The sequence below is a fragment of the Leopardus geoffroyi genome, chromosome A2, assembly GCF_018350155.1.
Source record: "Leopardus geoffroyi isolate Oge1 chromosome A2, O.geoffroyi_Oge1_pat1.0, whole genome shotgun sequence".
Lineage (NCBI taxonomy): Eukaryota > Metazoa > Chordata > Mammalia > Carnivora > Felidae > Leopardus > Leopardus geoffroyi.
In genome coordinates, this window is record NC_059331.1 from 162526428 (window position 1) to 162535724 (window position 9297).

The following is a 9297-nucleotide window of genomic DNA, read 5'->3' on the forward strand; positions in this document are numbered from 1 at the left end:
AGGCGCCCCTGATCTTAGTATTGCTTTAAATGGTCAATGATTTTTAGACTTATTTACATATCTTATCATTTCTTTGTTTAACATTCCTTCTTATATCTTAGACCTCCCATTCTGGGATCATTTTTCTTTTCTCTAAAGTAGATACTTAAAATTTGCCTTAGCGAGGGTCTGTTGGCAGGAAACTCTCTCAGCTTTTGTATGTTCTTGAAGAATAGTTTGGCTGGGAATAGAATTCAAAGCTGACTGTGATTCCCTCTCAACATACGGAATGTGTTATTGTGCTGTCTTCTGGCTTCCTCTGCAACTGCTGAGAAATCACACAACAGCCAAAATATTGTCCTTTTAGGGGTGATCTCACATTTCCCTCTGGCTACCTGCAAAGGACAGAGTCCTCGCCCTCAGCCAGGAGACCAAGTGCACCCTGGAGAGTGCGGGGACCAGCTGAGGGGCGTGTGGGAAGATGGGAGGAGGGGACAAACACATCACCTGAGCAGAGCTGCCCGCTTGGGTGTGTGTGATCTCTGCTTCTGCACCCTTTGCAGGAAAACTCAGAAGCCAGCTTCGGCAAGAGGAGAGGAAATTGGAACTTCTTTACCACCCCTGGTGACCAAAACGCTAGGGGGCACCCAGATTTGAACTGGGGACCTCTTGATCTGCAGTCAAATGCTCTACCCCTGAGCTATACCCCCCCACTATACCAGTGAGGCCCAATTAACACCCTTTGCCTCCACAGCCACACCCAGGGCTTAGGCTCTGGGTGCCTCCTCAGCACGTTGGCTGAGTGGCCAGACCTGCTTTATTGCTCACTCCTCTCCCTGCCTGCGAAGCAGCAGCTTTCACTCACAACTCCGTCCCGGGCGAAGGCAGCAACTTGGGCAGCATTCCCCGACAGCCGGGAGGATCTCTCGGAACATCCGTCTTGTGGGTTTTGTGCTGAGCACCTGCAAACCGAGAATCAAAATGCCCAGTGGCTGGCCAAGCATGAACACCCTGAAAAAGGGAGAAGACGCGCTGACTGGAGAAGGGGTCAGAGCTCTACCCTCGGACGCAGGCTCAGGCCCCTCTGCTGGCCTCGGATCTCCACGTATTCAACCCTTTTAACCGCCTGAAGAAATGATTGGGGAAATGATGGCCCCTCAGTTCCAAGTCCCCCTTTCTGGGCCCCGCTCTGCGATGCTGGCCTCCGGGACTCTGTAAACCACGCTTATCCTTTGCCAGGGGGCTTCCTGGTTGTTCCCCTGAAGGGCTCTTCGGGGGACCCCGGAGGGTGGGAGAAGGAAGAAGCCCGTGTTCTGCCCGCTGGGGCTCCTGTCGGTGTCACCGGGCAGCGACAGTCCGTCCCAGGAGCGTCCGGGATTGCCACCTGCGGTTTGGTGTTCACGGGACCAGCCTTGCCCCGACTCTTCAGGGCCACCAGTGCCTCCTTAGAGATCTGAGTCGGGGGCCCACCGAGATCCTCCCCAAGCCTGTGAGATTTAACAAGTTCCTCCTTTTCTGTTTGCTCCCCCAGCCCTAGAGTGATAGCGGCCTCTTGTCTTCGAGTTCTCGGAGTTCTGGTTGTTGTGGGTTGAATTGTGTCCTCCCGAGGAGACATGTCACCGCGGCGGTGTGTCCCCAAGCCAAGGAACTCGAAGAACTGCCACCGGACACGGAAAGCTAGAAGACACGAGGGAGGACCGTCCTCTTCAGAGAGGACACCACCCTGCCCACACCTTGATTTCAGACTCCGGGCCCCCAGGGCTGTGAGACAATACATTTCTGTTGTTCTAAGCTTCCCAGCTCGTGGTCTTTGGCTGCAGCAGCTTTTGGACCCTGATGCACTGGTTAACGATTATTATTATTTTTTAATTTTTTTTTAAATTTTATTTATTTATTTATTTTTAAATTTACATCCAAATTAGTTAGCATCTAGTGCAACAATGATTTCAGGAGTAGATTCCTAACTGCCCTTTACCCACTTAGCCCATTGCCTCCTCTCGTAAACCCTCTGTTTGTTCTTCATATTTAAGAGTCTCTTATGTTTTGTCCCCCTCCCTGTTTTTGTATTATTTTTGTTTCTCTTCCCTTAAATTGATCTGTTTTGTCTCTGAAAGTCCTCATATGAGTGAAGTCGTACGATATCTGTCTTTCTCTGAGTGACTAATTTCACTTAGCATCATCCCCTCCAGTGCCATCCACGTAGTTGCAAATGGCAAGATTTCATTCTTTTTGATTGCCGAGTAATACTCCATCGTATGTATAGACCACACCTCCTTTATCCATCCATCCACCGATGGCCATTTGGGCTCTCTCCACCCTTTGGCTCTTGTCGATAGTGCTGCTAGAAACATGGGGGTGCCTGTGTCCCTTCGAAACAGCACACCTGTATCTCGTGGATAAATGCTTAGTAGTGCAATTGCTGGGTCATAGGTAGTTCTGTGTTTAGTTTTTTGAGGAACCTCCATACTGTTTTCTAGAGTGGCTGCACCGGCTTACATTCCTATGATTATTTCTATTAAATACTCTGCTCGAATAATGGAGGCAGCTTTTGTTTCTGGACTGGACCCTGGATGCTACTGAAATTGGTACCATTGTGGTCCTGGGGAAACCGACCCTCAGAAAAGGCACTGGGGATAGATTCAGTCTTGTCCTTGGTCTTCAAGGTGGTGCTGAGAGCCTGACTGGCCCCTGCATCTATGACGTGGCCATAAACGTGCTGGCTCCTAAACTCTACCTGCCTTGTCCTGTGAAGGGAACTAGAGTTTGGTGTCCATACAACTTGATTTCGTCCTTTCAGTTCAAGGAGGAAAAAAGCACGCTCTCAAAGGGGGTACCTGGATTTGAACCAGGGACCTCTTGATCTGCAGTCAAATGCTCTGCCACTGAGCTATACCCCCACCTGCTAGGGAAGCTGTGTAATTAATAAACTTCTTACGCTTCCACACGCAAGCTGCTCATTCCGACTCCGAGAATTGCTGGTTCTGTGCAACGATAAATGCACTGTCTCGTGCCATAACTGCCCTCCTTTTCACGAAAGACACCGTCCCTTCTGGGCACCAGCTTGGAAGATCGCTGAAGGTTCCATCTGAGACAACGGAGTCTGTGCCTGGCTTGGTATTTGGGCAGAAGGTGAAGCCCAGAGGTAAAGCTGCTGTTTATTGAACAGTGACTAGAATGTTCATTGCCAGCTTTTCAATTTTTGTCATATGAAGGTTTAAATTTCGATATGGTCAAGTTGATCCTTTATAGTTTTTCATTTGGGGGCTATGTTTCAGCACCTGGATGGCTCAGTTGTTTGAGCGTCTGACTTTGGCTCAGGTCATGGTCTCATGGTCCGTGGGTTTGAGCCCCGCGTTGGGCTCTATGCTGACAGCTCGGGGCCTGGAGCCTGCTTTGGATTCCGTGTCCCCCTTCTCTGTCTGCCCCTCCCCTGCTCGTGCCCTCAGAAAGAAATATTGACTTTTTTTTTTTAAAAAAAAGAAAATATCCTTCCTTGGGTCAGGATGGCATCCCTGTCCTCCTTTCGGGCTTTGCGTGTTCGATACAGCTGTGACGCACCTGCTGATTTCTGGTGGAAACAGAGGATGACGCCCCCTGCTGGCTCATGCCAGTGGGTGCGACGGTTTCTTCCGCATGTCGGTTCTGCAGCTTGCTTCGGGGCATTGCTCCTAGAAGTTTAACTCGGAGACTCAGTTTCCACCACTCTTCCCTAGTGAGATATATATTCGTAATGAACTTGAAAGACTCAACCTAGCTTCTGTTGCCGGTACCTAAGGGCCCTGACTGCCGTGGCGAGCTAAATCCCCAAGGGCCTTCTGTTCCACACGGCCAACAAACGCGTCTCCAAGGGGGAGGAAGTGAAGCAAAGCCTTCCCAGCTTTCTGCAGTGAAGGGTCAGCTTTATTTTTATTTTCTTAAAATCTGTCATGGCTCAATACCAGTGCAACAGACTTGGCTTGGAGACCCTCCCTCCAGCCCCACACGACGCCAGAGCTGGCTGTCATCGGATCATTGTAGAATTTATAAGCATTGACACCGAGTTCACGGACAACACGTTGAGTGGCACCAGTCCCAAGGACGTGTTGACCGTGAACTTCTCCGGAACAGAGGGATGGCTTCATTACTCTGTTAGGATAGTTATGGGACCCCTCTGTAGAACCACCTTTTCCAACGGGCCAAAGATTCACACTCCACCGGTTAGGAACTGCGTTCAGCTGCTGGTAACTGACTAGAAATGAGAGTGCTGTTGTGCTAAGGGGTGCACACTCATTCACTACTGTATCGTGCATTCCTAGCGCGAAAGAAAGGAAGTTCCTGGGGAGACTTATAGGCAAGGAAGCTGCCAAATGCACATGGCCCCTGAGCTCTCTTTATTCCACAGAGGAGTGGGTGTGGACCAGGTAAAGTTGGGTGCACCGGGGAACGTGCACCCGTAGAAGGACCTTTCCTTGGGCTGCTCTAGATTGTCATGGGGGAGCTAGGAAGGCCTCGGGAACACCTGCTTGCCCATAACGATGGGAGATTCCTGGTCAAGAAAGTGACCGTGTTAGAAAAGCCTCCTTCTCGTGACTAATTCGGACCAACTGAGCTAGGGGCTTGATATGTTGTTGATGGGGAAAGGGCACGAGCCTTCAGAGTCATCTTGATTTGTGGTGTAAACAAGCTAGACATATACACCTTTCTTTTGGAAACCCGACGTGTGTGGGGTGAGCAGACCAGGACTGGCATGGCCACTCTGGGGTGTCTTTAGGGACACAGGCTCCTTTTAGCTCTCTGGGCAGCCTTTCTTGAAATGTGGATCCCATCCTCAAGGTCGACCCATGGTGCAAGTTGGCAGCTGGTGCTCCAACCATCACATCTATGCTCCAAGTGGGAAGCAGGAGTAAAGGCCAAAAAAAGGGACATGTTGTGTCTGTCTATCTCTTAAGCTTTCCCAGAAGTCTTGTCCAATGATTGCTTCTTCTCCCTCATTTCCTCCCGTAGCCAAAGAGAGGCCAGGAAATGTGGTCTTGTAGGAGGGACATAACTGCTGGGTAAAAAAATCAGCGGTCTGTTACTAAGGAAGAGGGGAGAATGTATATTAGGTAGTTAACTGGCGAGCTTTGCCCCTTCCACACACACACATGTATCTGTGTGCACACACACGCACGTGCGTGTAGCACAGTTTCTACCTTTTTTTTTTTTTTTTTTTTTTTTTGGCAAAGTGGGTAAAATGTAGCCAGTATCTAGGGTCACCCCGTTGCATGACCGCAGGGTGCTATGTAATTGGTGGAATCGTATAATACACACCCTGTATATCTCTACATGGCTGCCCTATCCGTAACCAGCTCGGAGCCCGGAGCCTGCTTCGGATTCTGTGTCTCCCTCTCTCTCTGACCCTCCCCTGCTCACACTCTGTCTCTCTCTCTTAAAAATAAATAAACGTTATATATATATTTTTAATTGTGGTAAAAGACCCCAGACATAAAATGAGTTACCTTAACCACGCTTAAGCGCACGGTTCAGGGGCATTAAGTACACGCACACTGTTGTGTACACAGCACCCCATCCATTTCCTGAACTTCTCCATCTTCCCCAACTGAAAGCCTGTCCCCATTCAGCAATAACTCCCCGCCCCTTGCCCCCAGTCCCCGACAGCTACCCTTCCACTTTCTGTCGCCATGATTTTCACCGCCTCGTGTGAGTCAGCCCTTTTCACACTCGTTTGAGTGGCTGGATTTTTATTATATCTTTTATTGCAAGCTGCCTCGGATTCATTTTTTTTTTTTTTTTTTTTTTTTTTGAAGCAAGCTTGGGCTAAACAAATAAAATCTGGATGGTAATAATTAGGCACGAGGGAAACACCCAGAAAGCCTGGGGCAGACTTCTTCTATCCCTTTGGGAAATGAGCGTGGCTGAGGATGTAAACATGAAACACAAGAGAAATGCCACAGGGGGAACATTCGAGTCTTTTACTACATGTTGGAAATCTAGATTCCAGGAGGCTGGGCCTACCGGGGAGCAAGGAGCTGCCCTTCCCCTGGAGTCAAAGGCCCATGATATAGAGTCACTTGGATTTGAACCAAGCACCTGCTGGTCTGCAGCAAGGAAAAGCCCAGGGGTGGGCACAGTGGGAGGGCCCGGGACTGGGCACAGGATGCTTGCTCTCAAATAGCCCCAGCTCGACGGCAATATATTTTTCTAGTACTGAGCCATCATTGTGTTTCTGTTTGACTCTTTCCTGGTTATGTTGTCCTATACTATTGGACAGGATTTTCTATTATTTTTTCTAAGTTTATTTATTTACTTTGAGAGAGAGAGAGAGAGAGAGCACGGGGGGGGGGGGGGGGACAGAGAGAGGGGGAGAAAGAGAGAATCCCAAGCAGGCTCTGCACCGTCAGCACAGAACCCGACGTGGGGCTTGAACTCACGAACCATGAAATCATGACCTGAGCCAAAACCAGGAGTCAGGTGCTCAATCGACTGAGCCACCCGGGCGCCCCAGGATTTTTCTGTTACTGTATTTAAATGTCTCTGAAGTGAGATTGGCCTTCCCCGGTCCAGGAGGACAGTTGGTTGCTCAACAGCGTCCGAGTAGCTGTGGTCCATACTAGAACCTCCCCACAAGCTCTCAAGGTCCCCGTGTAGGAGGATGGAAGCTAGTCAAGCTCCCAAGACGCCAGACACATCCAAATGAGGTGTATATGTGGCACTTTCCCTTTATTCAAAAAAAAAAAAAAAAAAAAGAGTCAAGAGTGGTGGTAAGTGGATGATTTTTTTCCCACGGTTTTCAACAAGGCTTTGATGAATGTGAACATAACCCATTGCCCGCTTCTCGCGGTTTCCCAAGGACTGATTCCTAAAAGGGGCACGTCAGGCTCCAAGGACGTGGCTCACGGCGGCGCTTCTCAGCAAGCGTGGCCGGTGGCTGTCCTGTGCTCTCCGCTTCTCGTCCCTCCCCTGTGGTCCTGCCGGGTTTCCACATTGACTCTGCCCCTCCCAGAGGGTTCACCGTCGGCCCCGAAACAGGTGTCCAGAAATCCTGAACTGGCAGAACTTCAGTGTAGTAGGGAGCTTGGCTCCCAGACGTGCATACCAGACCCCTGAATTTATAGATGAGGCCTGATTTGACCTGGCCCTCAAGACCCCCCTAATTAGACTCTCCAAGACAGACACCGAATAAGCCAGAATGCCCTCCAGGTTACCTGGGAAACCAGATTAGCTCTCAGAAGGTTGCTCAGTGAAGATATGCAGTCAGAGCAAATGGAATCGAATGCTCCTGAGGGTTTTTTCCCTCAGGCCATGGAACATTTTCACGACTTATTCCTGTTCCAAAGTACTGTCCCTTCTCTAGAGGCCACATCCTCCCAAGTGGGAATCTCGGTGTGTCCTCAGTGACTTGTACTAGGTCGCTGCGTCCTGTCACCCCCTCTCCTGACCACATGCACCCCGCCCCCCCTTCTCCGTCTAGTCTCTCAACTCTGTGACCGGCTTCTGAATCAATCTCGTGACCTCTGTGTATCAACCTGGGTCCACAAATCGAGGGCTAGAGGATCCATCGCTTCATTTTTCTGTGAAACAACTTGATCTCTCTTTTGTGTCCCATCCTGCTGAATGACAGAAATTTAGTCACCCAACTCTGGGGCCCCGCACAACTTCCCCTGTGCTGCACTTAAGTTCCGCTGCTTGGAGAAGTCACTTTGAATGATCTTCCCGTAAACACGACTTTCTGGGTCATTTCCGCTGATGGCCAGTCCTATCCATTTTTTGCCGATTGTAGTTTTGCTCCCACGGGCCAATATTATCTTCAAGTTTCAGGGGTATCACCATCCCAAATATAAACAAAAGTGGGAGGGGGTCCCAGGAGTTGGAGGGAAGCACTTTCCCCTAATCTCTGGGCAAGATGAGTCATTTACCCGATCCCCGAGGCGGGGACCCAGCTGGGGCGGGGGGCACAGAGTAGCCAAGGCCCATGAACGTGCCCCGTACACTTGTTACCTCGCCCTCTGTTGCTAGCGATGCTCCTGATGTTAAAGGAGCCCGAAACCATAGCGACTGGTTCTATGAGCGGGCGTCTTTGTTTCTCCCTGCTTGTCAGCGAAGTTCCTTTTGAGAAGTCGGCCTCTCTCCGTGGCGCTAAGAGGAATAAAGAACATTGTCCCCCTCACACGCCAATGCACGGCTTATTAATGTCAGATACAAGCCCTAATCGGAACCAGAAAATGAAAAATCGTATTGTTTTTTTCACTGGGGGGCACCATTTCCTTCTGTTATATTCAAAAACACTTATCCCTGGGAAAGGAGTTTTTAAATTTTTTTCTGGAACATCTCACGTATATACGAAAGTAGTGGCATCCATCATCCCGCGTCTGGGCCAGGGTTCTCCGCAGAGACAGAAACAGAAACGAGAATGAATGGATTCTTTTTAAAAAAAAAATTTTTTTTCAACGTTTATTTATTTTTGGGACAGAGAGAGACAGAGCATGAACGGGGGAGGGGCAGAGAGAGAGGTAGACACAGAATCGGAAACAGGCTCCAGGCTCTGAGCCATCAGCCCAGAGCCCGACGCGGGGCTCGAACTCACGGACCGCGAGATCGTGACCTGGCTGAAGTCGGACGCTTACCCGACGGCGCCACCCAGGCGCCCGAGAATGAATGGATTCTTAAATGCATATTTTATGTGTTTCAATCAGTTACGCTCGTTTTTCTTTTGGGTCCTCCAATTGTCCCACCTTTGGCTCTGTCCACGTGACACGCTTCTATCAGTCTTGGGGAATTTCCTTGTTTCCTGTGGGGGTGAGTGTGAGGGTGTGTGTTTGCGTGCGTCTGCGCGAGCAAACTGAGACTGCCAGGCTGGGCGGGCCACCTTTAAGGAGGCATCGAGCCCCATCACAGAGGCTGACTTGAGTTTGTCTGCAAGGTGGAGGGGGGTGGCCCCCACTGGACAAGCGTTGGCTGGAACTTGCCAGGCTGGGAAGGACAGGTTCGGGTTGTGGAGGAGCTTGACTCCCAAGAGAACACGGAGTCTTTGGAGAGGACTCCTGGAGACCCTCGAAGGACCAGGGCTCAGGCCCGATGGAGGGGAGTCCCACAGAAGCTTCTTGCCTGGAAATGGCTGGGGCCGACCTGGCCGAGGAGTGGGCCTCAGTGCAGACTTTCCACGCTGGAGATTCTGGCAAAACACAGAATAGAGCAGGACATTCGAACGGACCCATGCTGGGTTCCCCTCCAATCTTGGTGGGTGAGACCTCATTTGTTTTAAAACTGTAAATTACAGTGGGGGCACCTGGGTGGCTCAGGTGGCTAAGCGGCCGAATCTTGATTTCAGCTCAGGTCATG

The 9297-nt window shown here is 50.3% G+C and overlaps 2 non-coding genes across 2 annotated transcripts; both read right to left on the reverse strand.

Moving 5' to 3' along the window:
• Window positions 1-617: 617 nt before the first annotated feature.
• Window positions 618-689, reverse strand: TRNAC-GCA. Its single transcript has one exon. It is a non-coding gene; the product is annotated as a tRNA-Cys (tRNA).
• Window positions 690-2804: 2115 nt separating this feature from the next.
• TRNAC-GCA lies at window positions 2805-2876 on the reverse strand. Its single transcript has one exon. It is a non-coding gene; the product is annotated as a tRNA-Cys (tRNA).
• Window positions 2877-9297: the final 6421 nt, after the last annotated feature.